This window comes from Miscanthus floridulus, chromosome 15, assembly GCF_019320115.1.
Source record: "Miscanthus floridulus cultivar M001 chromosome 15, ASM1932011v1, whole genome shotgun sequence".
Classification (NCBI taxonomy): Eukaryota; Viridiplantae; Streptophyta; class Magnoliopsida; order Poales; family Poaceae; genus Miscanthus; species Miscanthus floridulus.
Genome location: NC_089594.1, coordinates 71,585,374 through 71,610,763, shown reverse-complemented (window position 1 = coordinate 71,610,763; position 25,390 = coordinate 71,585,374). Strand labels below are relative to the sequence as shown.

The 25,390-nt window shown below is 43.9% G+C and overlaps 1 pseudogene; it reads right to left on the bottom strand.

Annotated features, from left to right (window-relative positions):
• Positions 1 to 272: 272 nt before the first annotated feature.
• LOC136507629 (cytochrome P450 81D11-like) lies at positions 273 to 20,045 on the bottom strand (annotated as a pseudogene).
• Between the last annotated feature and the right edge of the window lie 5,345 nt (positions 20,046 to 25,390).

Genomic DNA, 25,390 nt, shown 5'->3' with positions numbered 1-25,390 from the left:
ACTAAATTTGGATGAACTTATGTAGCACGCAACACAGTACAACTTCTAACTCCATGTTTTCCTGCTTATGTTGCTGTCCTTGTCCCCAGAGCTGTGTGTTATTCTGATCCTGAATTGTTTGTCATAAGAATTCAGGGAGTTTCTGCACAATTATTGTGCGCAAATACTTTTGTCTCAATTTCTTTTGAGAGGATTTGTTAACAAAAACTGTCAAAACATGGAAGAAAACTGATGAGGATGTGGCCGATATATGGTCAGTAGGAACTAGAAAGTGCAGAATCAACGAGTTCTTCTCACTGATGTCAATAGAGCTAAGTACATTTTCCAGCTACAGAAATACGGAGTACTTAATTTGTAGTACCATTAAATAATTCTAACAGCAACTCATAAACAACACCAATATGTCCAAAATTCAGTACCACCATACTGGTTTTTCATCTGACAGTGTCATAGTGAGCTGAACCTGATCACATCTCCAGACCAGTTTATTCAGCAGATGAACCTTGATTAGCTCATGCACTTCAACAAACCAGACCTGCTCATGCACCTCAGCAGTTTATCAGAGCCTGAGGTTCAAGTCGATCTTACTCTGTTCAGACGCTTGCTCATGCTCGTGTGTGCTGTGCTCTAAGCCTGAAGCTCCCAGGCCACGCCGAATTGGGCGCTTCCTCGCAGGCGATCGTGCCCCAGGCCGCGGCCACGCCGCTGTCCTCGAGGAACCTCGCCGCCGTTCTGATCGGCGCCGCCTGCTGGCTCGCCGCCGCCTTGTGGATCGCCGACGAGGCCGGGTTGACCCGGAGCGAGTGCATGAGCGCGGCGTGCGCGTGCAGCGGCAGGCCCACGATCATCCGCTGCGCGTGGTAGGACCGCTTGGCGGCGCTGCGCTCCCGCTTGTGCGCGTTCTGGTGCCCGCCCAGCGCCTGCGAGCTGAAGAACTTGCGCAGGCAGAAGTTGCAGGAGAACACCTTGTGCGGGACGGCGGCGGACGGCTTGTTGGCGCCGGGCTCGGACCCGGACCCGGACCCGGACCCGTACTCGGCGGAGCAGCTCGCGGCCGCGGCTACCGCCGCGGCGTCCGGCGAGGGCGATTCGCTCGCGCCCAGCGTGAGGTTCAGCCACGTCGCGCCGTCGTCCCTGGTAAGCTGCTGCTCTGGGCTCTCCTTGTTCACTGACGACGCCTCGTCTCCTTGCTCCATCTCTCTTGCTTTGCTCTAGCTCTGCTCTCTGCAAGGTTGAAGCTTGTTCTTGCTTTAGGTTGCAGCCCCTGGATGGTGCATCAGAAGCAGTTTGCAGTTTGCTGCTTTATAAAGGAGGACGAGGTAGGAGGAACATGGATTTTTTTTGGAGGGTAATAATTGAGGTCTGGTGGAGGGCCTTTGTGAGGAATCTGGAGGTAAAGAATTTTGTCTGGAGTTAGTGGATATCTATCAAGTTGCTTATCGATCTCCTCTTTCTTCCCTGTCTGGCTCTGTGCTCTGGCCATATACATATACATATACATATACATATACATATACATATACATATACATATACATATACATATACATATACATATACATATATATAAATCTTTACTACTCCACTTGCCATGGCCCATGGCGATTTGATTTCCTGGTTCACCCCCATCTCACTTGTTGATGTGTGCACCCCTGTTCTTTTTTCCAAAAGAAAAGAGAGTGACAATACAATTCATGGCAAAGTTTCTCCCATTCATACAGGTGCCATTTGGCTACTACTCTGCAGAGGATGTTATGTTATGCATGAAAGCGATTTGCCATTTCACAAAGTCATGAATCTTGTTGGGATTATCAGGAATGCCGACAATTTCGGACTCTAGGGTGACTCTTAGGTTAGGCCAAAACAGGCAATCCTGCAACTGGTATCTTGTCTTGTCGACCTTGTGCACTACTGTTGGTTGGACAATTGTGTGCTGTGCACTGCTGACACAGTTCAACACAACCTTTTTTGTACTAAAAGCACGCTGGTTAGGTCAGAACTCACAATAATCCAGATCTGCAGGCGACAACAGCAAGACTAGTACTGATCATTATTCAACGATGTTCTATTCTATAAAACACACATGCTTTCCGGGATCTCCCCTATCAGTATTACAGCCTTGTGATCTGAAAAAAAAGTGATGAGAGAACTAACAACTAAAGCTGCAAAGGTGAGGGCAATAGTATATTGTTTTATGCCCGGTGCTGTTCCTTTGGGATCCAATAATTGAGTTATTATATACTGTAGATGCATCATGGCCACATGCTGTTCTTTCTCCTAACTCTCACCAGGCATCAATTTTCTCTCTCTTTTTGCTTTAGTGGGAGACTGCTGCTGTCACAAGTGCACTGGAAGCTGACCACCTGTACTTTTTAGGTAGTCTTTCATGGTGAGAATGAGATGAGACGGAAGCCGAGTTCTTGCCATCTTGCTCTCCTTTGTTTGTGCAAGTGTGACGGCGATGACGTCGGAATCCGGATGCTTTGGGTTAGGGGATGGATAGGGCTTGCATTTGATACTGAGTCAACTTGATCAAGATAGAAAAGGAGAGGCACCTAGGGTTCCTCTCCTCCCAGGCTCCCACATACTTAGGCCCTGTTTGGTTCTCTAGTTCATGGACTAAAAGTTTTAGTCCACTTTAGTCCATGAACTAAAAGTAGGCTAAAATGGTGTTTGGTTCCTTGAACTAAAATGGAATTAAAGTGGAGAGGAGAGGGCAATAAATAAGAGGCATGGGTATTCCCAACACCTTTTAGTCTATTTTAGTCCAGTTTTGTGGACTAAAGGACTAAAAGATTTTAGTCCACTTTTAGTCCAAGTGTTTGGCTGTTTAGTCCAACTAAAATATAGATTTTAGTCCAAAATACTTTAGTCCATGGAACTAAACACCCCCTTAACCATATCTGCAGGGGGCAGGACCAACATATGTCCTTTTCGGTCAGATATGCAGATCTAGGTGCATATTTTCAAGCACAATTTCGCAGGGACCCATTGGTATCTTGTTCCTTTGTTTGTCCACTCTGGTATGCTTCTTTATTTCATTATTACTTGGCTGAGCTGAAGGTCCTTGTCTATCACTCACTGCCTTTTTGTTCTATGGCCTGAACAGGAAACACATCGCTTGTTTGCTAACCCTGTTGGCCTGTTCCCTGTTGCAAGTGCTGCGCTGATGTCAGTTCAGGTACCAAGTTGCCCTCCATCCTGTAACTTGCAGTATGATCTTAACTCCAGATGTTCTGTCCATTTGGCTTATCGTCTAGGACACTACAACCTGAAAGTGATAGTGGTTGCTAATTGGCGAAAAAGCCGATTTGTTCTGATATTCCTGTCTTCAGAGGGAGGGCAACTGCCAAAGTTTTCCAAACCGATTAGACAGTATGCTGGATGCCAGTTCATGTGATAAATGAGCACAAGTATTCCTCCTGAGAGGGAAAACGATGAAGATTAGTCAAATATCCTGTTCCAAAAGCCAGACAAAGTTCCTTTTCTACTAGGAGTTTCTTCCACGGTACTCTTCTGCCAATTCATGTACTGGATTACTGACTCATCAGACAAGCATGTTCGCTTTAGTCGTAAACGATCGTAAATTTCCAGCAAAAATAGTATTTTTCTCTCACACCAAACCAGCCAGCAGTAATAATCCACGATCGTATACGATCGATTCAGCCCCAGCCGAACAGGCTTACACCGTTGGTTGCAGATGCATGTGGTCTGTAAAAGTCTCCTCTCTCGGTGTCATGTTCGGCCACAGCAGCTCTAGGTGGATGCATCCTGAAGGAGGCATTACATGTCTAGATCTAGTCTAGAAAGCAGGAAAAAAAAATGTGAGAAAGAGATGTCTACTGGTGACGTGGTGCATGGTTGGTGCTGCCGAAGTACATAGAGTGGTTGACATGGGTGCAAGAAAATCTGGACTTGATCAGGCCTACCTCCACGATCCTGTGTCCGTATTAGCCGCCTTTCTGGTACGACACGACATTGACCTCAAGGTAAGATTTGTTGAGAAGATGTACAGAAGCTTCTCAAGACGTTGGGCAGTAATTTTCAGCAGTAGTGAGACCTGTTAAAGGTAACTGAAACTGACTCTTGTCTGTGACAAGTGCCACAAGATAGTTTATGCTCATGCTTTTCGTATGCACATATATATATATATATTTCTTGGCTAATCCGAACACGGGAGGATACTTGTCGTATGCAGATTGCTTACCTGATCTCAGATACGGAGATTACTTTTTCATAGGAAGATCGCACGATCTGATTACTTCAGAGAAAATGTTATTTTATTTCTCTATTTTTCCTCATGGGGCTAGTTATTAGTAGTTCTTTTTACCGTTTGTTGTGTTTTCAAATTCCACCATCGGGCTAGTACACTAATTTTTTTTACACTTGTATTACAAGCTGTTCCGCTGATAGTTTTTGCGGCTGATAAGCCACCTGCTGCTGTTTTGTTGTGAGAGAAAAACGTTGTACCATGACTGAGAAGTTTCTCTGAGAAAGAGTCTTTCATAAGCAGCTGAGTATACTGAATTTATTTTCAGGTGACATTAGTATGCACACCTAAGATCTGCAACCTAATACCAAAAGTTATGTTCTCTTCATCTCTTGCTCTCACTCCAGGCTTTCTTTTCATCTGAAAAGGACGGCAAGAGCTTTGGTGTGAAGTTTTCATTAGAAGAGAGAACAAAGACAGAAGGTACAGCTGCAAAGAAAAAAACAGAGGCAACTGGAGCTGGGGCACTTCTCCAACTAGTTTTTTCTTTTCTTTTTTGACGTTGACAAGGTGGTGGATAGTGGATGCTCACTATATCCATATCCTTCAGATTGTTTGCTTCGTTTCAGCAATGAAAGAACAGACCCATGTTAGGTACCAAGGGTCCTTGGTGAATTCTGTTTCGTATATGCTATTGCAAGCAGAACATGATACTGCTTCTAGCAATTTCATCTGGAACCGGCAATCTGGGTTTTTTATATTGCTTACAGGTTACATGACAAAACAGGAAACTTCCAAAAAAAAAAAGACAAAATAGAAAACTAATAAGATACCTCAATCAGAATTCAGAAGGGTAATTCAAATACGCCTAATCTTTCATGTTACATTCTTGTATGTTAAATATAAGACCGTCTATGCATCAGACAGCTAATATTAATTTTCTGATCGTCAGAAGTAAGAAGGGTAATGTTAACCATCAAGTGGATCTCTGAATCAGAAAGCTAATTTGAACCATCAGAAACCAGAGGCATTTCTAAATGATTCAATCAGAGGGCACTGCTGGTTTGAGATTTGAAATCAGTTTCAGTGGGCATACATCATCGCTAATTGCAACTGGCATTTTTCAGTCTGTTTGTTCTATGAAACCGCTGCATAAATTTTTATGTATTTTGAAAATACGGCAAGAGATTTGCCGTGTTATATTATTATTAGAAGAGAGAACAATAGGTACAGCCCAAAATTGAAAAAAAAAACAGGCCCAGAAAACCAAGACTAAAGAACAGCCAGCAGCCAAATAATACAGCAGCTGAAACAACCTGCATACGGCAACAGCCAAAGTGCTAACAGAGGAACCGAAGCAACAGGGAAACAAGGACTCAACTAAGATCACCCGCAACTCATTGCAGACTGAACAAGAAACATCCTGCCTTGAACCATGTCACCGGCTACAATTCATTGTTGATGTCGCGACTATTAAAGGCCAGTTGATATTGATCAACATCTGCTTTGCTCAAGAATGTTCTTCTATTGCTTTCTTTCCAGATATTCCACCAAAAATATATCATGAAACCATCAAATTCCCTCGTCTCGCCCTTTTGCATCCTCATTCAGTTTCACTTCATGAACAAATGCATAGTGGAGATGGAATAAGCTACAACATTGATAATCCACATCTAGCTGCAAGTATTCTTCAGAAACCTGCATTCGGCTATTCATGTTGAAGCAGATAACACACTCTTGACAAACTCCCTGGGCCGACAGATTGCTGCCAATGGCTTGGCCATCGGCATTGACAGCCCGACACCTTCGGTCATGTCAACAGCACCACATTCATCTACATCCCAGTCGAAGCATTGCAGGAGCGCTGCCAGTGTCAAGCCCATGAGACGAATTGCCATCCCCTCCCCAGGGCAGCGCCTCCGTCCAAGCCCGAACGGCAGCAAGGGGGCGGTGACCGTCACCATGGCAGTGTCCAAGAACCGCTCCGGCCTGAACTCCTCTGGCGCCTCCCACAATTTGGGATCCCGATGGATCACCCAAGCGTTCACGAGGATCATGGTGCCGCGCCGGACATGGAACCCACCGACGGTGCAGTCTTCCATGGCCTCGTGTGCTGGGATGACTGGCCCGACAGGACAGAGCCGGAGGGTCTCCTTGACCACACATTGCAGATATGGGAGGTTCGTCATATCCGACTCCTCCACCAGCCGGGATCTGCCGACGTTGGCGTCGATCTCAGCTCTCGCCTTCAGAATCGCTTCCGGGTAAGTCAGCAGCAGCGCCATTGCCCACTCAATGGTCAGCGCCGATGTGTCTGTGCCGGCACTGAGCAGTACCTGCAGATGCATCAACCATCATCATGGAGAAGGAGAACTGAGATTGCAACCGCGTTGGTGCCACAATAGCTGATTAAAAGGAGAGACTACTCACCGAGACGATGCCTTTGATGACAGTGTCATTGTAGTACTCAGGATCAGTTTCCTGCAGTGACAAGAGCTCGTCAATGGTGCTCTTCTTCTCCGTGTCTGGGCCACCGGCTTTGCGACTTTGGCGTTTGTCGTGAACGAGGCCGGCGACGAACGCGTCGCGTCTCGCCTGGAGATGGATCAGAGCCGCATCGACCCCGCGCAGACGGTCGACCCACCGAAGCGCCGGGTAGTAGTCCCCGACGCTCATGACGCCGGTCACCGCGTAAGGTCTCCTCTATGATCTCCTGGAGACCGCGCACGTCGCCGCCGTGCCCGGGCGGCGCGCTGGTGAGCGCGCGCAGCATCACGTTCAGCACCAGCTCGAAGAGCCTGGGCCGGAGCGTCACCGCGGCGGCGCCGGCGCGGGAGGGATCTGTCCCGGCGGCGCCGGCGGCGTCACAGAGCAGGCTGCCGACGAGCGCGGCGAGGCGGGACGCCGTGAAGAGCTCGACGGCGAGGAACCGGCGGAGGGAGCGCCAGTGGTCGCCGTGGGAGGACCACCCCACCGTGGTGTACCCGTAGTTTAGCCTGTCCCCGACCAGCAGCCGCGGCCTGCCCGCCAGCGCGGCGTCGTGCGCCGTGAAGCACTCCTCGGCCACGGCGTGCCCGGACACCAGCAGCGCGCGCCGCGCGCCCAGGCGCAGGGACAGGAGCGGCGCGGATTCAATGGCCCAATTGGCCAGTGGGTTAACATTCTTCCCCTTAATTTCACCTTAGATTTAAACTCAACTTACTTTACTTTATTTTATTCTCATTCCATTACAAATCAGTGCATAGAGCGTGCCTCATCGTCACAGTCAGTTGCTATTAGATTAAACAGCTACAATGCATCTCTCTATTTGAAAACATATTCTCAACTAGTCCCTTGTTATCCAGAAATCATAGGCTTTTCCTTAAACCCATGCCGGCTAAGTATTTTCTGAACACGCTGGGTGGTAAGCCTTTTGTAAGCGGGTCCACGAACATCTTTTCTGTTCTTATATGCTCAAGACTAATTATATGATTCCGGACTTTATCTTTCACAATATAATACTTTATGTCAATATGTTTGACAGCACCACTTGACTTATTGTTGTAAGCATAATATACTTCTGAATTATTATCGTAGTATAACTTGAGTGGTTTATGTATGTCGTCTACCACTTTCAACCCTGGACATGAATTTTTTTCAGCTTATTCACTTGCCCTGTGGCCTCATAACATGCTACAAACTTAGCATATATTGTGGATGATGTAGTGACGGTTTGCTTTAAGCTTTTTCACGATATAGCTCCTCCTGCGAGAGTGAATATGTATCCTGACGTGAACTTTCTATCATCTCCCGCATAATTAGAATCTGTATATCTCTCTATGTGTAGGGAATCAGATCTTCTGTACGTTAGTATGAGACCCTTCGTACCTTATAGGTAACGTAAAATTTTCTTTACTAATTTCTAGTGTTCTATTCTTGGATTACTCTGATATCTACCAAGTAACCCGGTAACAAATACTAAGTTAAAGCGAGTATACACTTGAGCATGTAAACTTCCGATAGCTGAACTATATGGAACCGTTTTTATTTGATCGATCTCATATTGGTTCATGGGACATTGAAATTCCTCATATTTATCGCCCTTGACTATAGGAGCAGGTAAAGACTTATAATTTTGTATACTGTATTTCTTTAGAACTTTTTTTAGGTATGCCTTTTGTGATAATTCTAAAACCCCATTTTCTCTATCTCGGTGAATCTCTATTTCTAGGACGAACGAAGCTTCACCGAGATCCTTCATATCAAACTTTGAGGACAAAAACTTATTTGTTTCTAGTAGTAGATTAACATCACTGCTAGCGAGCAAGATGTCATCCACATACATGACTAGGAAAATATATTTTCATTCTTGAACTTTGCATAAACGCAATTGTCCTCTATATTTTCTTAAAACCCAAATTTTCTTATTGTACTATCAAACTTTAAATGCCACTGTCTTAGCTTATTTTAATCCATAAATAGATTTCTTCAGGCGGCATCCCATGCGTTCTTTTCCTTCCACAATAAAACCTTTCGGTTGTGCCATGTAAACATTTTCCTCCAGATTCTCATTTAGGAATACCGTCTTTACATCCATCTGATATAATTCTAAATCGTAATATACTACAAACGCCTATTATGATTCTAAAAGAATCCTTACATGAGACTGGAGAAAATATCTCATTGTAATCTATACCTTCTCTTTGCATGAAGCATTTCGCCACAAGTCACGCTTTAAATCTTTCTATATCCCCTTTGGAGTCATGTTTAGTTTTATAGACCCATTTATAGTCTACTGTCTTGGCTCCTTTAGAAATTATTTCTAAGTCCCAAACACCATTGGTTTTCATTGATTTTATTTCATCTTCTATGGCTTCAAGCCACTTAGATGAGTGAGCGCTTCTCATGGCTTCTTCAAATGAGGTGAGATCATCCCTCATTTGAAATTCCTCACATTTATAAACATCATAATCATCAGGAATGACTGATCTCCTGACTCTTTGAGACCTTCTAGGGGCATCATTAGATGATGCTTGTTCTACATGAGGCTGTTGTTGCTCTCCCTCATGTATAACAATGGGTTCTTAGGGATCCTGAGGGACAGGTTCCTCATGTTCATTTATTATTAGTCACAGGAGAACTAACAACATGTGCTGTTACTACAGTGTCTTGCACTGTTGGTACAACAACAAGTAGCGTGAAGAATGGCTCCTGAACCATAAGAGTGGGCACGTATACCCGCTTCTCTTCAAAACTAATTTCTCGTGCTACCATGCTCCCCTGATCATATCATCCTCCAAGAAGACAGCATATCTTGTTTCTACAAACTTCGTTTGTCTATTAGGACAATAGAAACGATAATCTTTTGACTTTTCTGAATAGCCAATGAAATGCCAACTGGACTGTCTTGGAGTCTAGCTTTTCTATGTTTGGGTTAAATACTTTTGCCTTAGTTGGACAATCCCACACACGTATATAGTTTAGTGAGGGTTCCTTTCCTATCCATAACTCGTACGGTGTTTTGGGCATTGACTTACTTGACACTCGATTAAGAATATGAATGGCAGTTTTCAACGCCTCCATCCATAAATTTATCACTAGAGTAACTTATCATACTTCTCACCATATCCATTAAGGTACGGATTGCGTCTTTTAGCTACTCTATTCCACTGAGCCTCGTCCAGTGTAGAATACCTGAGCTACTATGCCATTTTTCCTGTAAGAACCTTACAAAGGGTCTAGGAACTTAGTCATATGGGGTGTGTCGACCGTAGTAATCTCCCCTATGGTCGGACCTTACTACCTTAATCTTTAAGTTGTGCTAATTTTCTACTTCAGCCTTAAATATCTTAAAATTATCCAATGCTTCCGATCTTTCCTTAATTGGATAAATATAGCCAAAACGAGAATAGTCATCTGTGAATGTTATAAATGAATCATAACCATCCACACTCTTCATAGGAAAAGAACCACATATGTCTGTGTGAACTATTTCTAAAATTCTTGCGCTTTGTTTGACATCTTTCTTATTTTCTTAATGTACTTTCCTTTTATGCAATCTATGCATTATTCTAAATCTGAAAATTCTAATGGCGAAAGAATTAATTTCTTAATCAATCGCTCTATTCTCCCTCTCGAAATATGGCCTAAACGACAGTGCCATAATTTTGATGATACATCATGAACTCTCTTTCGCTTATTACTTGCATTCATAGATGAAGAGGCATTCTCATTCTTAGTACTTACATCATTCACATTCTCAGAAAGTGATAATAAATAAAGCTTATCTTGTCGGAAGGCAAGACCAACATACTTATTATTAATCACAATCCTACATCTGCTATTACCAAAATGGCAATCATATCCATCATCATCTAATCTTGAAACACTTATCAAGTTTCTACATAAAGATGGTACATAAAGAATATCTGAAAGCTGCAGTCTAAAACCATCATCTAATTCTAGAGATAGATCTCCAATGACTTCAACTCCATTTGCAACTTTAATTCTTCTTTCTCCTCTTTGTAGGGTCCTCTTCGTACGGAATCCCTATAATGAATTTGCAACATGAATAGTTACACCTGAATCAATCCACCAAGTAGATTTTGCATAACTTAAATATAAGGATTCATCTATGAATGTAATGAAAATCCTCACCTCTCTTCAGAAGGTTCTTCAGGAAGTCTTGACAGTCCCTCTAGGTAGTGTTCATACTTCTTGCACCATTTACACTAATCCTTCTCAACTTGAGCATTGTTGTTCTTCGAATGGTAGTCATTCTGAGGGGCTTTCCTTTGAGGTTTGGCATTCATATTGAAATTCTTCTTCTTGTTGTCCTTCACATGGTTAATAGAGTCACCCTATAAGGATTTTAGCCTCTCCTCTTCTTGAATACACATTGCGATGAGCTTCTCTATGTCCCACTTATCAGGCTATATGTTGTAATTAACAACAAATGTTTCATATTCCTTTGGCAAGGAAGCAAAAACTAAATGAATCAGGAACTCATCCTTGAGCCCCAAATCCATTGGCTTCAGCTTCGAAGCCATATTGCTCATCTTCAGTATGTGCTCTCTGATACCATCACTAGTATATTTCTCATTGAACAATTTTTTGATCAAAGTACTAGCATAAGCCTTTGAAGATCCAGTGAATTGACTCTCCACCTTCTAAAGATACTATGTGGCTGGTATCACAATCTAGGATAGACCCCCTTATAGCATCTGAAATTGTGAACTTAGCCACCATCAAGCACTTGTAGTTTGAAATAGTCCCATTTCTTACGTTCGAGATCATATTTCATTCACAATTCTGCATGAATCTCACTGCCAGGAGCAGTGAAATTAGCATCAAGTCTCATTTTCTTTCCTTACCAGGGTCCACTGGCTCAGTAGGACACAGAGAGGTAAGCGCTAGGTTATTTTCAGACAACGCAAGTGCTAGTTCATACTTCTCTCACCATACTCTATAGTTGCCCCCTTCAAGAAGCGGTATGTGCGAGATAAAAGCCATTGGGTTGAGTCCTGAAAAACACCGTCAGAGATAGTGAGAAAATATGACATCATAATTGCATGCTTTAATTTAACGTTGGTCAAAATTAAAACATACAACATTCTTATACACTAATTCTACATCACCGTTGGGCAGAAGTAGAATTAATGTATAGAAAACTTATGAATAAACATTATAATATTACTATTTATCAACGTTGGTCAGAAAAATAACAATATTATAATTTACTGATTAAAAAATGACTACTCTTCAAATTAAATTCTTCCATTGGTTCAAATTTAATTAGAAAATAATAAGCTATTACATTGCAATAGAAACATGAAAAAATTATTTATCTACTTTTCAGAAGCATTTAACTGTACTAATCTACTCTCTAAAAAATTATCCCATTGATTCAAATTTTGATAGAGATTGAAACTAGACAGAAAATCATTAAAATTTGCTTCTAGGAAATGAATAAAATAATAACTCAGCTCTACTGTTCATTTGGCCCTAGCCCGTTGAAACAGTACTCGCCCTAGTAGTGAAGCGGCCTAGCCTGCACTGCTCTCGCACGCGCTGTGCCTTCCCAGGCCACAACCTGGCCCTAGGCCGGCAAAGTCGTCCGTCGTGCGCGCCCACCTGGGCCAAATGCTGGCCCGATAGTTCTCAGCTATCGATGCAGATCGAACGGTCATGCAGTGATCTCGACGGATCAAAACCAGCACGCGACATCTCTCCCTGAACCCTAGGTTCATTCATTTCCCTCCCCTTCCTCTCTCAGTGTAGTGAACAGTAGGCACCGAGCGAAGGCGAGAGGTGATGGTGCCATCGCTGGCCCCCTCGCCGGCGCACGCTCCCCTAGTGGGTGAGCGCGCTGCCATCGAGTGGCCTAGCCGTGGCGCCCTTGGCCAGAGCTCACATAGGCCTAACGAGCTGCAGCGGCTCGGCCTTCTTCTCGCGCACCAATGAGACAACAACGCAGTGTAGCGGCGAGGTAAGCTATCTCCCAAGCCCTTCCCCTTTCCCCTTCTTCTCTTGCTTGGTATCTCACTCTATTCTTCTCAGGATCTTGTTCGACTAGGGGTTAGTGTTAGGGTTAGGTCGAGTTAGGGTTAGGGTTTGAGTACTGTTCTTCTTCCCTAAGCTTTCTACGTGGGTTAGGGTTAGGGTTCTAGTTCCTTTTCAAAACTGAGACCCTTTCTTAGTCCTTTTCTTCACCCGATATGGGTTTAGGGTTCGGTGAACCCTCTGCTTAGATCCAAATCAGATCTCTCACCTCCTTCTAAATGCTGCTACTCGGTTTTCTACTCTGATAGGATAGATCTACGCCTAGTTAGATGTCTGATACCATTGATAGAAATATTATAGGATCACTACCCATAGATCTAGCATACCTACTGATGTTTGATTAAGTGTAAACCCTAGAACATGTACTAGTACGGAGAAATAGAGAGAGAGAGTGGGATGCGGGTGGCAAACCATTGGCCGCCTTCACAGAAGATGAGCTGGCCATCAGCGGTGCTCGGTGGAGACTCGATGGAGGTGCGGTGGTGTAGTGGCGGCGTTGGCCGGATGGCGAGGCTTCCCAATGCCTGGTGAAAGCATCTCGGCCCCTAGTTGGGTTTCAGTGATTAAGACAACACTGAGATTATTATGACTAATGTGTGTTTTGTAGAGGCAATTTGAGTTAGGTCATAGTAATGGAAATTGATTGGGCAATCATGGTTGTCATGCCCCCATCGATGGAATTCATTTTGGTTTTCAAAGGATGGACGATAAGGTTAAGGATGAACTAGTTCTAAGTGTCGTTTGGTGTTGGAGAAACACTTAGAATAGTTTAGGACTTTGTTTTTCCTTTGGCCATACTATTAAGGGGGGTATAGGACTAGTAGCTTGATCCTAGGTAAGTCTAGTGGGTTAGGTGTGGTGCACACTTATCAAACCTAGCACTAGGTAGCTCAGGAATAGCCTTAAGATCAACTGGAGTCAACTTATTCATATAGGATTTCGAGTTGGAAGTGAATGGAGGATCAAATAACTGACCGGACACTGGAGGGTGAGTCTAGTTAGTTCATGTGATCAACTGTAGTCATCTGGTACTGACCGAATGCTAAACAGTGAAGTGACCGAACTCTGGGTGCCAGTGTTTGGTCAACATCAGTAAGGTTTCAGAGAGGGTTTTTTTCTTGATCGGACGTGTTCGGTCGGTGCTGACCGGACGCTGGTCAGAATCTGGTACCTGACCGGACACTGAACAGTGAAGTGACCGGACTCTAGGTGCCAACATCCGGTCAACATCAGTAAGGTTCTAGAGAGCGTTTTTCTTGACTAGATGCGTCCGGTCAGTACTGACCGGACGCTGGTCAAAGTCCGGTCAAAGGTTAACAGCTCTTTCTGACATAGTGGTGGGTATAACTACCGGAGCATCCGGTCACCCTAACAGAAGCGTCCGGTCAACCCACAGAGTGCTGACTCAGCCTCCAAACGTTATGTTTTCAATGAGGGGGTATAAATACTTACTCCACTCGTCTATAGGAGGCCTCTTGCCCATTTATTCTGCTGAGAAATACCTTTGGAGTGCAAGGGAGAGCAAGAGCCTAGTGAGGTGATTGAGATTTGAGAATCCAAGATTAAGGACCTCATTAGTGCATAGAGAGTAGCAAGTGTGCATCCACCCTTCTCATTAGGCTTATCATGATTAAGTGAGAGTTTGTGCTTAGTTACTCTTGGTGATCGCCATCACCTAGATAGCTCGGTGGTGATTGGGAGTTTGGTGATCATCCTGGTGGAGCTTGTGGATGACCCAAGTCAAGTTATGAGCGGTTGTGGGTGATTCACCATGACGGAAGTGTTAAAGAATTAGCCCGTAGAGAGCATTGATCCTTGCGCGGATCAAAGGGGAGCTACACCCTTGCGTGGGTGCTCCAACGAGGACTAGTGGAGAGTGGCGACTCTCTGATACCTCGGAAAAATATCAGTTGCGTTCCTTTCCCTGTCTTTACTTTGAGCATTTATATTTGAGCAATTTATTTTATGTCTTTACATTCCTAGAATTACCATGCTAGAGTAGGATTAGAACCTAGAGTGCAAAACTTTTGTGTGTGAGAACAATAGAAACATATTTTAGGCACAAGGGATGAAGTAGGCTAAGTGTAGGGTTTAATTATTGCAAAATTTTAGAATTAGCCTAATTCACCCCCCCCTTTGGGCATCTTGATCCTTTCAGTTGGTATCAGAGCCTCGTGCTCGCTAAATTAGGCTTAACCGCCTAGAACAAGATGTCCCATGGGATGAACCCCCTCCTATCTTTGAGGAAGATGATTTTTCTTATTGTAAAATTCGCATGGAGGTATACTTAGAAGCTTTAGATGTTAGAGTTCTTAGAGCCGCCACACATGGCTTCCCAAAACCTAAGGATCCCACAAACCTTTAAGGCGACGAGGTTAACTACGAGAAGTGGAATGCAAAGGCTAGAAACACCCTCTTTAGAGGTCTTTGCAAGGATGTTTTTAACCATGTGCGGAACCACAAAGGCATTCATGCACTATGGTCGGACATTTGTGTGCTCCATGAGGGAACCAAGAGTGAGCATGAGGAACACTACGACCTTGTGATGAAAAAGCTTAATTCATTTGAGATGCTTCTAGAGAAAGTGCTAATGAGTTGTATTCACGCTTGAATGTTCTTATAGAGGAAGTCAATGTGCTTGGACTCATACAAATGCAACCCTCTGATGTTGTAAGAAAGATCTTGAGTGTCCTCCCCGTTAACAAATATGGGCATATTATGATGGTGCTTCATCAAGGTGATCCTTCCATAGCTACACCAACTCAAATATTGGGGAAGATCAATGCACATGAGATGTACATGCACATCACTCCATAAGATGGCTCTTCTTCCACCAAGAAGAAAGATTTGGCATTCAAGGCTAGCCAAGAGAAGAGGAGCAAAGCAAGAGTTGATCATGATAGCTCAAGTGATGATGAGATTGATGATGCAAGTCTTGCTCTCATGGTGAGAAGAACTGCCAAGATGCTCAAGAAGCTCAATAAGAATGGTGTCAAGTTTGATAGCAAGAAGAAATTCTTTACTAGTAATAGAAGGAAGCCCATCTCTGAAATGGATTGTTATAATTATGGAGAACTTGGTCATCTAGCTCATCAATGCCCCAAACCCAAGAAAGACAAGTATAAGGGCAAGAAAGATGACTCAAGTGATAAAGATGATGATGAGAAGAAGAAGAACAAGCCATATAAGAAGAAGGATGGCAAGAAGAAGGAATTCCACAAGAAGAAGAAGAATGGCAAGGCAAATATTGTTGGTGATTGGCTCATGGATATTGAATCATCAAGTGGCTCATCCGATGATGAAAGTGAGAATAAGAATGAGAAGGTGGCCGCTATTGTAATTGATTCTTCACTATCTTCATCGCCACCGCCATCGTCATCCTCTACACACCTATGCCTTATGGTCAAGGGTGAACAAAGGTACAAAATGATGATGATAGTAGTGGCGATGATAATGCTAGCAATGATGATAGTGATAGTGATGAAGAATTTGAATCACCTTCTTATGATGATCTTGTCAAGTTGCTAAACCAATACACTAAAATCATAAGAAAGACAAGAGCTAAAAATGAAAAGCTAGAACTTGAGATGGGCTCACTCTTAGCAAAATATGACATAGCCGAAAAGCTAGTGTTGAGCTTAGAGAAGAAAATAAAATTATGTCATCCAAACTCTCAAGGAGCTCAAGTCATCTAAAAAGGAGCTTAGAGAAAAATATGATAAACTTGAGGGGATACATAATGAGCTCACTGCTAGTTACAATTTGCAAAAAGAAGAGTACACTAATCTCAAGGTCAATCATGACAATCTTGTTCTTTCTCATGAGTTATTATACAATGAGCCACATGATGCTACTAACAATATTATTAAGATTGATGTAGCTACATCATGTGATGACTTGATTGTTGAGAGCATTGAGCAAGCTTCTAGTAGCAAATGCAAGAAAGTGGTTGAGTACGACAACTATGATGAGTATGTCAAGCTCAAGAATGAGAATATAAAGCTCAAGAAAGATCTTGAAAAGCTATCAACCACCAACACAATTGTGATAGAGAATCTTGACAATGATTGTGATATAGCTCTTGAGAATGAGATGCTTAAAGAAAAGAACAAGAGACTCAAGATGGAGAAAAATCATGATGAACTTAGAGAAGAAAACAAGATGCTCAAGTTGGAGAAAGAACATCTCAAGACCGGTTTGAGCAAGTTCACAAGAGGCCAATATCTCCAAAGTGAGTTACCCATGAACACCGTGATAAAGATAGATAGAAGTGGTATTGGGTACTTGTCAAATCAAGAGAAGAAATCTCAAGCTCAACATCAACAACAACACAAGTTAAAGCCTAAGCCAAAGAGATGTTTTGAGTGTGGACAAGAAGGTCACTTTGCCCATGAGTGTGAAACTCTACCACCACAACCCTTGCCTAAGCATGCTAGACCCTTTGCCTTCAATGCTTATTACATGCTTAGAAAGGATTCTAATGGAAAAATGAAAGTCATTTTCTTATGTCCTCCCAACAAGAATAGGCCTAAGCAAATTTGGGTTACAAAGTCACTAGTTGAGAAAGTCAAGGGCCCCCATCAAGTTTGGGTTCCTAAACAACAAGCTTGATCTCTTGTGTGTAGGTGAACTACAAGACCGGTGGAAGTCATTGGGTTATTGATAGTGGTTGCACTCAACATATGACCGGTGATCCTCGTATGTTCACCTCACTAGATGAAGAAGTAGATGGTCAAGAAAGGATTATATTTAATGATAATTCAAAGGGCAAAGTTCAAGGATTGGGCAAAGTTGTAATATCCAATGATCATTCAATATCAAGTGTGCTATATGTTGCTTCATTGAGTTTTAACTTGCTATCCGTTGGTCAATTGTGTGATCTTGGCTTTCAATGCTTGTTTACCGAGAAGGAGGTGGTTGTATCAAAGAAAGATGATGATCAAGTTATATTCAAGGGTTTTAGATATAACAACCTATATCTAGTGGATTTCACATCCAAAGGTGCAAACTTAAAGATATTTCACCAAAACATCACTTGGGTGGCTATGGCTTAGAAGACTTACACATGTTAGGATGAGCTCACTCAGAATGAATTGGTGAGAGGTTTGAAGGATGTGAAATTTGAGAAGGACAAACTTTATAGTGCATGTCAAGCCGGCAAGCAAGTTGTAAACACTCATCCAACAAAAGCTTACATGTCAACAACAAGAGTGTTAGAGCTCCTTCACATGGATCTATTTGGACCAACAACTTACAAGAGTTTGGAAGGAAATCTCTATTGTCTTATGATAATTGATGACTACTCTAGATATACTTGGGTGTTCTTCCTTCATGACAAGACCGAAGTGGCCGCAAGTTTCAAGAAGTTTGCCAAGAGAGCATAAAATGAATTTGATGTGAAGCTCAAGAAGATAAGAAGTGACAATGAAAAAGAATTTGATAACACAAACATTGAGGCATATTGTGATGAAGTTGGGATCAAGCATGAGGTCTCCGCAACATACACTCCTCAACAAAATGGTGTAGTAGAGAGAAAGAACCAGACACTTATCACACTTGCAAAAACAATGCTTGATGAGTACAACACACCCGAAGCTCTATGGGCGGAAGCTATCAACACCGCATGTTATGCATCCAATCGCCTATTTCTTCAAAAGTTTTTTGGCAAGACTCTTTATGAGTTACTCAATGGAAAGAAGCCGGACGTATCATTCTTCCGGGTGTTTGGTTGCAAATGCTACATATACAAGAAGCGGCAACACCTAGAGAAGTTTCAAAGACGTGATATTGGTTTTATTGCTGGTTACTCATCAAAGTCCAAAGCATATGAATATTTAATCATGCCACCGGCTTGGTAGAAGAAACATATGATATGGAATTTGATGAATCTAACGGCTCCCAAGGAGCACATGAGAATCTTGATGATGTAGGTGATGAACCATAGAGGGAGGCCATGAAGAACATTCCGGTTGGAGACATCAAGCCCAAAGATGATGTACAAGTGAAAATCATGTAGGTGGGGCTGTAGGTGGGGTGTCTGGCACCTCAGTGTTCCTCCAGCGTCCGGTGTGAAGATGGCCCTACGTCCAGTCAAACGAAGAAGAAGATGTCAGGATCGACCAGACTCTGTTGTGTGTCCAATCGTGAGGGACTGGACACGTCCGATCACGATTTGAGGGGTTTTGGACCTCTTTGTTGTTGACCGAACTCCGTGTGGCAGCGTTCGGTCATTGCCACCGGTGTGTCCGGTCAGTTGTATCTGAGTGGATCTAACTTCTTTTTCTTCTCTATCACGCGGGGTCCACCTTAAATCATTCTTCCTCTGTATTCACCTCACCCGCACCTAGGTCTCACGCGCTACCATCGCGCCGCCATGCCTGCTCTTGCCTTCCCGTGCCCGTGCCTGCCTTTGCCATTGCGTCGTCGTGCCTGCGCCTACCGTGCCCGCGCCCGTGCCTGCACTTGCCTCCCAGCGCCCACGCCTACCTTCGCCGTGGTGCCATGGCGCCTGCTCCGCCTACATCTCCTCCGTGCCACACCTGTGCCTCCACTGCCTCGCTAGCGCCCGTGCCAGCGCCTGCATTGTGCCGTCGCGCCTCCTCAGCTGTCGTACTGCTTCACGACGCCAAACCCTAGCCTGGCGTAAACTTGCCAATTCCGGTGGTGCCTCGTGATACTCTCCTTTGCTTGTCGGTCACCGGATCGTCGAATTTCATTAGGTAGCAAGCCATCGATTAGTTCACTTGTACATCATTTTGCCCCCTCACTTAGATTGGTTAGGGTTTTAGGACCGTAGGTGGGGGCGTCTGGTGGCTTAGGTAAACCTCGTGCCTTATGCCCTGGCCCCCACCTCCCTTTTTATAGCGCTGTGCGATAGGGGCCTACCAACCATGAAATGGTTGGGCACCTTCGATCAGGGCGGATCTAAGGGCCCAATTGACCGTGGTTGGAGATCATCTAACACATCTATCTCTTGTTAAAATATGTTTGTTAGAGGGCCATGCATCTGTGCATTGTAATAGGTATATATAGATATGTATCTTGGCTATACACTAAATATAGATAGACAGATCTTCTTGTATAGCAAGTATTGTAACTTACCTATTGTACAAGCCACACCAGGGGCGTTTCCTGGACTATATCAACATGCAACCTAGAGCCCGAGAGGGTAATCTAGTTCCTCCTATTCTTTCATGGTATTCAGAGCCGTCATCCTAGCGGATTGATCCCATGGCTTGTCACGCACTCACGTCATCCTCCGGTGGCTCATCTGCTCTAGCCATCATCTTCCCCATCACTGAAAAACTCACGAAGGGAAATTACCCAACATGGCGCATGTAAGCCCTATCCATGCTTCGCGGTGCTCAGATGGCATCGGTTATTGAGGGAATGGCAGCGCCACCGTCGCCATTTCTGGCGCGCACCAAGGAGGAGAACAGAAGGGAGAGACCAAACTGAACCCTGATTATGAAGGGTGGTTTGCAAAGGACCAGATGGTTCTCAGTTTTTTGTTGAACTCCTTGTCCAAGGAGGTTCTTGGGCAGGTGCCTACGACAGTCCAATCTACAAAGGATGCATGGGCTACGATTGAGGCCATGTATGCCTCATCTTCGCATGCTCGAATTATTAGTACGTGGATGGCGCTCACGATGGCAACAAAGGGGTTGTCTACCATCAGTGAGTACTTCGCCAGGATGAAGAGTCTTGCGGACGATATGGCGTCTGCAGGGAAGAAGATAGAAGATGATGAGTTCATGTCCTACATCTCGAGTGGACTCGATCTCAGTTGGGACGCCATCGTGACCGCCATCAGCACAAGGATGGAGCCCATCACAGTGAGCGAATGTCTGACCCAGCTTACTGCTTTTGAACAACGTTATGAGATGAAGAATAGAGGCTCTAGTTCCTCTATCAATATAGCGGCCCATGGTGGCCATGGAGGAAACAACTACAACCCATCTCGTGGCCGCAATGGTGGTGGCCGCGGAGGTGGGGGCATGGAGGATTCTAGCGAGGAGGAGGTGGTCATAATGGTGGCGGCCGCGGATCCAATTTCTAGCCAGGAATTTTTTGCCAAATCTGCAGCAAGGAAGGGCATCCAGCACATCGGTGCTTCAAGAGGTTCGATCAGAACTATTCTGGTCCTCCACAGAAGATTGCAGCATCAGCAAACACCAACTCGTATGGCATAGATACGAATTGGTATATGGATACAGGAGCAACAGATCATGTTACTGGAGAGTTGGAGAAGCTCACAACTCAAGACAGATACAATGGACATGATCAAGTTCACGCAGCAAATGGTGCAGGTATGGACATACATCATGTTGGATCTAGTACTTTGCATTCTCAAAACAGTGCTATTCATCTTAAGAATATTCTCCATGTTCCTAGTGCACATAAGAATCTATGTTATGTGAATCGTCTTACACGTGACAATAATTTCTTTCTTGAATTTCACCCTGATAATTTATTTATCAAGGAACGAACCACGAAGAAGACAATTCTAGAAGGCAGATGTGAGAGGGGGTTGTATCCTCTCAAGATTGATCACAATAAGCAGGCGCTAGGCATCACCAAGGTGTCTTCTTCCATTTGGCATCATCGTTTAGGTCATCTGTCGAGTCAAGTAGTTCAGCAAGTTTTGAGTCATCACAAAATTCCTTTTGTCAAAGTTTTGAATAAACACGGTGTCTCTGATGCGTGTCAGAAAGGGAAGATGCATCAGCTTCCTTATTCTAGATCATCTAGTGTGTCATTGAGTCCTCTCGAACTTGTTTTTTCCGATGTATGGGGACCTGCCCCAACATCAGTCGGTAGACATAATTATTATGTGTCTTTTGTTGATGATTATAGCAAGTTCACATGGATCTATCTTTTGAGACACAAATCTGAAGTTTTTGAACGATTTCGTGACTTCCAAAACTTAGTTGAGAGACAATTTGATAAAAAAATCCTATCACTCCAAACCGATTGGGGAGGAGAGTACCAAACACTAAATTCATTCTTCAACCGCATTGGCATCACCCATCGTGTCTCATGCCCTCATGCTCACCAACAAAACGGTGCAGTAGAACAAAAGCATCACCATATAGTTGAAGTCGGGCTTACCCTCCTTGCTCATGCTTCTATTCCTCTTAAATTTTGGGATGAAGCCTTTACCACGGCTGTGTACCTCATCAACCGTGTTCCTTCTAGAGTTATTAATAATGAGACACCTTATGAGCGTCTTCTCAAACAAACACCAGATTATTCTTTGCTCAGAGTTTTTGGGTGTGTCGTGTGGCCCAATCTACGCCCTTTCAATACACGCAAGCTTGCGTTTCGATCCAAACGATGTGTTTTCCTTGGTTATAGTCACCATCATAAAGGCTTCAAGTGTCTTGATCCCTCCGAAGGGAGAGTCTATATCTCTCGGGATGTGATGTTTGATGAGCAACTCTTCCCTTTTAGCACCCTTCACCCTAATGCTAGTGCTCGACTCCAGGCTGAGATTAACCTTTTGCCTGAACACCTTCAAAATCCTAGCACTGTTTATGAGGATGCATCTACTGATTCACATGCATGTAGTCCGACTAATACTAATGGTCTAACATCTGGTGATCGAGTTGTGCGAGAAAATGCAGGAAATTCTGAAGAAAATGGACCGGGATGTCATGGTGGGCGTCAATATCATGTGTGCCCCCCGACGGGAGCAGCACAGATGCTGGAGATGCTTCCCCTGCCCACCGTATGACTGCAGTGAGCGGGACAGGGGCGACAGGATCATCCTCGGGCGCTGTTGTGCCCACGTTGCCAGATGCTGCCGCCTCGTCAGGACCGCCTACGCCTACTACTGCGGCACCACAGCAGCAGCCACAGCTTGATCCAGCCCAGGGGGAGACAGCGTCTGCTGCGACACAGGGAGATCTCGGCCCTGGGTCATCTATGGCTACCCATTCAGCGGCTGATCCTGCACCTCTTCGGCCTGTCACTCGGTCTATGCATGGTATACATCAACCAAGGATATTTACAGATGGAACTGTGCGATGGGGAATGTTTTGTGCTTCTTCTGTAGAAGAACCTTCAACTATTTCAGTAGCACTTCAAGATCCAAAATGGGCAGATGCTATGAATGCCGAGTATAATGCACTTCTTCAAAATAAAACTTGGCATCTTGTGCAAGCACCAAAAGGGAAAAATATCATCGGTTGCAAATGGGTATACAAAATCAAGAAGAAGGCTGATGGATCTATTGATAGGTATAAAGCAAGACTTGTGGCGAAAGGGTATAAACAAAGATATGGGCTGGACTATGAGGATACATTCAGTCCGGTGGTGAAAGCAGCTACTATCAGACTTGTGTTGTCTATTGCTGTATCCAGGGGTTGGTCACTACGACAACTCGATGTTCAAAATGCTTTTTTGCATGGCATCTTGCTGGAGGAAGTATATATGTATCAACCACCAGGGTATGAGAACAAGACAAGGCCGAATCTTGTGTAAACTCGATAAGGCTCTCTATGGATTGAAACAGGCACCAAGAGCCTGGTATGACAGATTATGCAAGAAACTGCAGTCTCTTGGCTTTATCCCTTCGAAGGCAGATACTTCACTTTTTTACTATAACAAAGGTGGTCATACTATATTTGTTCTTGTTTATGTTGATGATATAATAGTTGCAAGCTCTTCACAGGAAGCCACACAAGCATTGCTGAAGGACTTGGAGAAGGAATTTGCATTGAAGGATTTGGGAAACTTACATTACTTTCTCGGTATAGAGGTAAAAAGATCTACAGATGGTTTGATCATGACACAAGAAAGATATGCTGCTGATGTAGTAAAAAGAGCAGGAATGAGTCTCAGTAAACCTGTAGGACTCCTTTGTCAACAACTAAGAAGCTCAGTGCAACTGAAGGAACCTTGTTGGAACCTAATGATGCAACAAATTACAGAAGTGTGGTTGGAGCCTTGCAGTATTTAACATTGACACGTCCTGACATCTCATTTGCAGTGAACAAGGCATGTCAATTCTTGCATGCACCAACCAGTGCTCACTGGAGCGCAGTTAAAAGAATTTTAAGGTATGTACATGGTACACCTCGGCTTGGACTGAAATTGAGAAAGTCTAAGTCTATGCTTGTAAGTGCCTTTACAGACGCAGATTGGGCAGGAGACGTTGATGATCGACGCTCTACAGGAGGTTTTGCAGTATTCCTTGGCTCGAATCTGATCTCTTGGAATGCAAAGAAGCAGGCCACGGTGTCAAGATCTAGCATAGAGGCTGAATATAAAGCGTTAGCTGATGCAACAGCCGAGGTAATGTGGGTTCAGAAATTGCTATGTGAATTGAGAATACCACATCCTCGAGCAGGGAGACTTTGGTGTGATAATATTGGAGCAACATATTTATCAGCCAATCCAGTGTTCCATGCTAGAACTAAACACATAGAGATTGATTTTCACTTTGTGAGAGAAAGAGTTGCTCAAGGCTTGCTTGATGTCAGGTTCATAAACTCAGGAGATCAGATTGCCGATGGATTCACAAAATCAGTGAGTTTGCCAAAGTTGATTAAGTTCAGAAACAATCTAAACCTTGAAGAAGGTTAAGATTGAGGGGGAGTGTTAAAATATGTTTGTTAGAGGGCCATGCATCCGTGCATTGTAATAGGCATATATAGATATGTATCTTGGCTGTACACTAAATATAGATAGACAAATCTTCTTGTATAGCAAGTATTGTAACTTACCTATTGTACAAGCCACACCAGGAACGTTTCCTGGACTATATCAACATGCAGCCTAGAGCCCGAGAGGGTAATCTAGTTCCTCCTATTCTTTCATCTCCATCGATGTCGTAGGCGACGACGGCAGCGGCGGTGACGACAACAGCGGTCAGGTTGGACGACTCTCTCGTCTTCCTCATCGATTTTTTCTGCGCACGTTCCTCCGAGTGTTGCTGCTCACCCACCTGATTGTTTGGGGTTTCTGCTGCCGCCGCCACACCCGCCATACCAAGGGCATGCAGTACATACCGATGCCCACCTCTTCTGCAGTAGTCGTGCCTAAGCTCGGAGTTAAGCTAACCGTCAAGCTTGCTGAGTTGCTGTTTAGTTCTTACTAATTAGTTCACTAGTTTTTTTCTTCTCTAGATGCATGTCCACGTGTATATTATATTCGTGCTGCAGCGAACTAATTAAGCGCTAATCATGAAGCATGCTGTTTACTACCGTTGGTTTGTTTCGTTGTCCAGATCGATGGTTAAGATATGCATGATACGGGTTCGTTAAGAGTTACTTGTGTGTTGCTTATTGTACCAAGCTATAAGATGCATGTCCGGAGTTTACAGGCTCGAAAGGGCTCGGGCTGCGCAGATATCAATCAATGCAGAGAACATGCGCCAGCACCAAATACCTCCCATGACTTAATGTCTTAATCGGAAGCTACCCGTTTGGCCCACTTACCTTTTAAGCTAAGATCTTGGCCCAATAAGCTATTCTAAACAAGTCTTGCTGGGCCTTTGATTTGCGCTGGCTCTAGGACTGCCGACAATTTGCCTGAACGGAACACCAAAGAATAAAAAAACAGTTTCAGCATCATGGATCTGTTAATACTTAATAGGAGTGATGTGGCCTGCCAATACTTCACATTATTTTTAGAT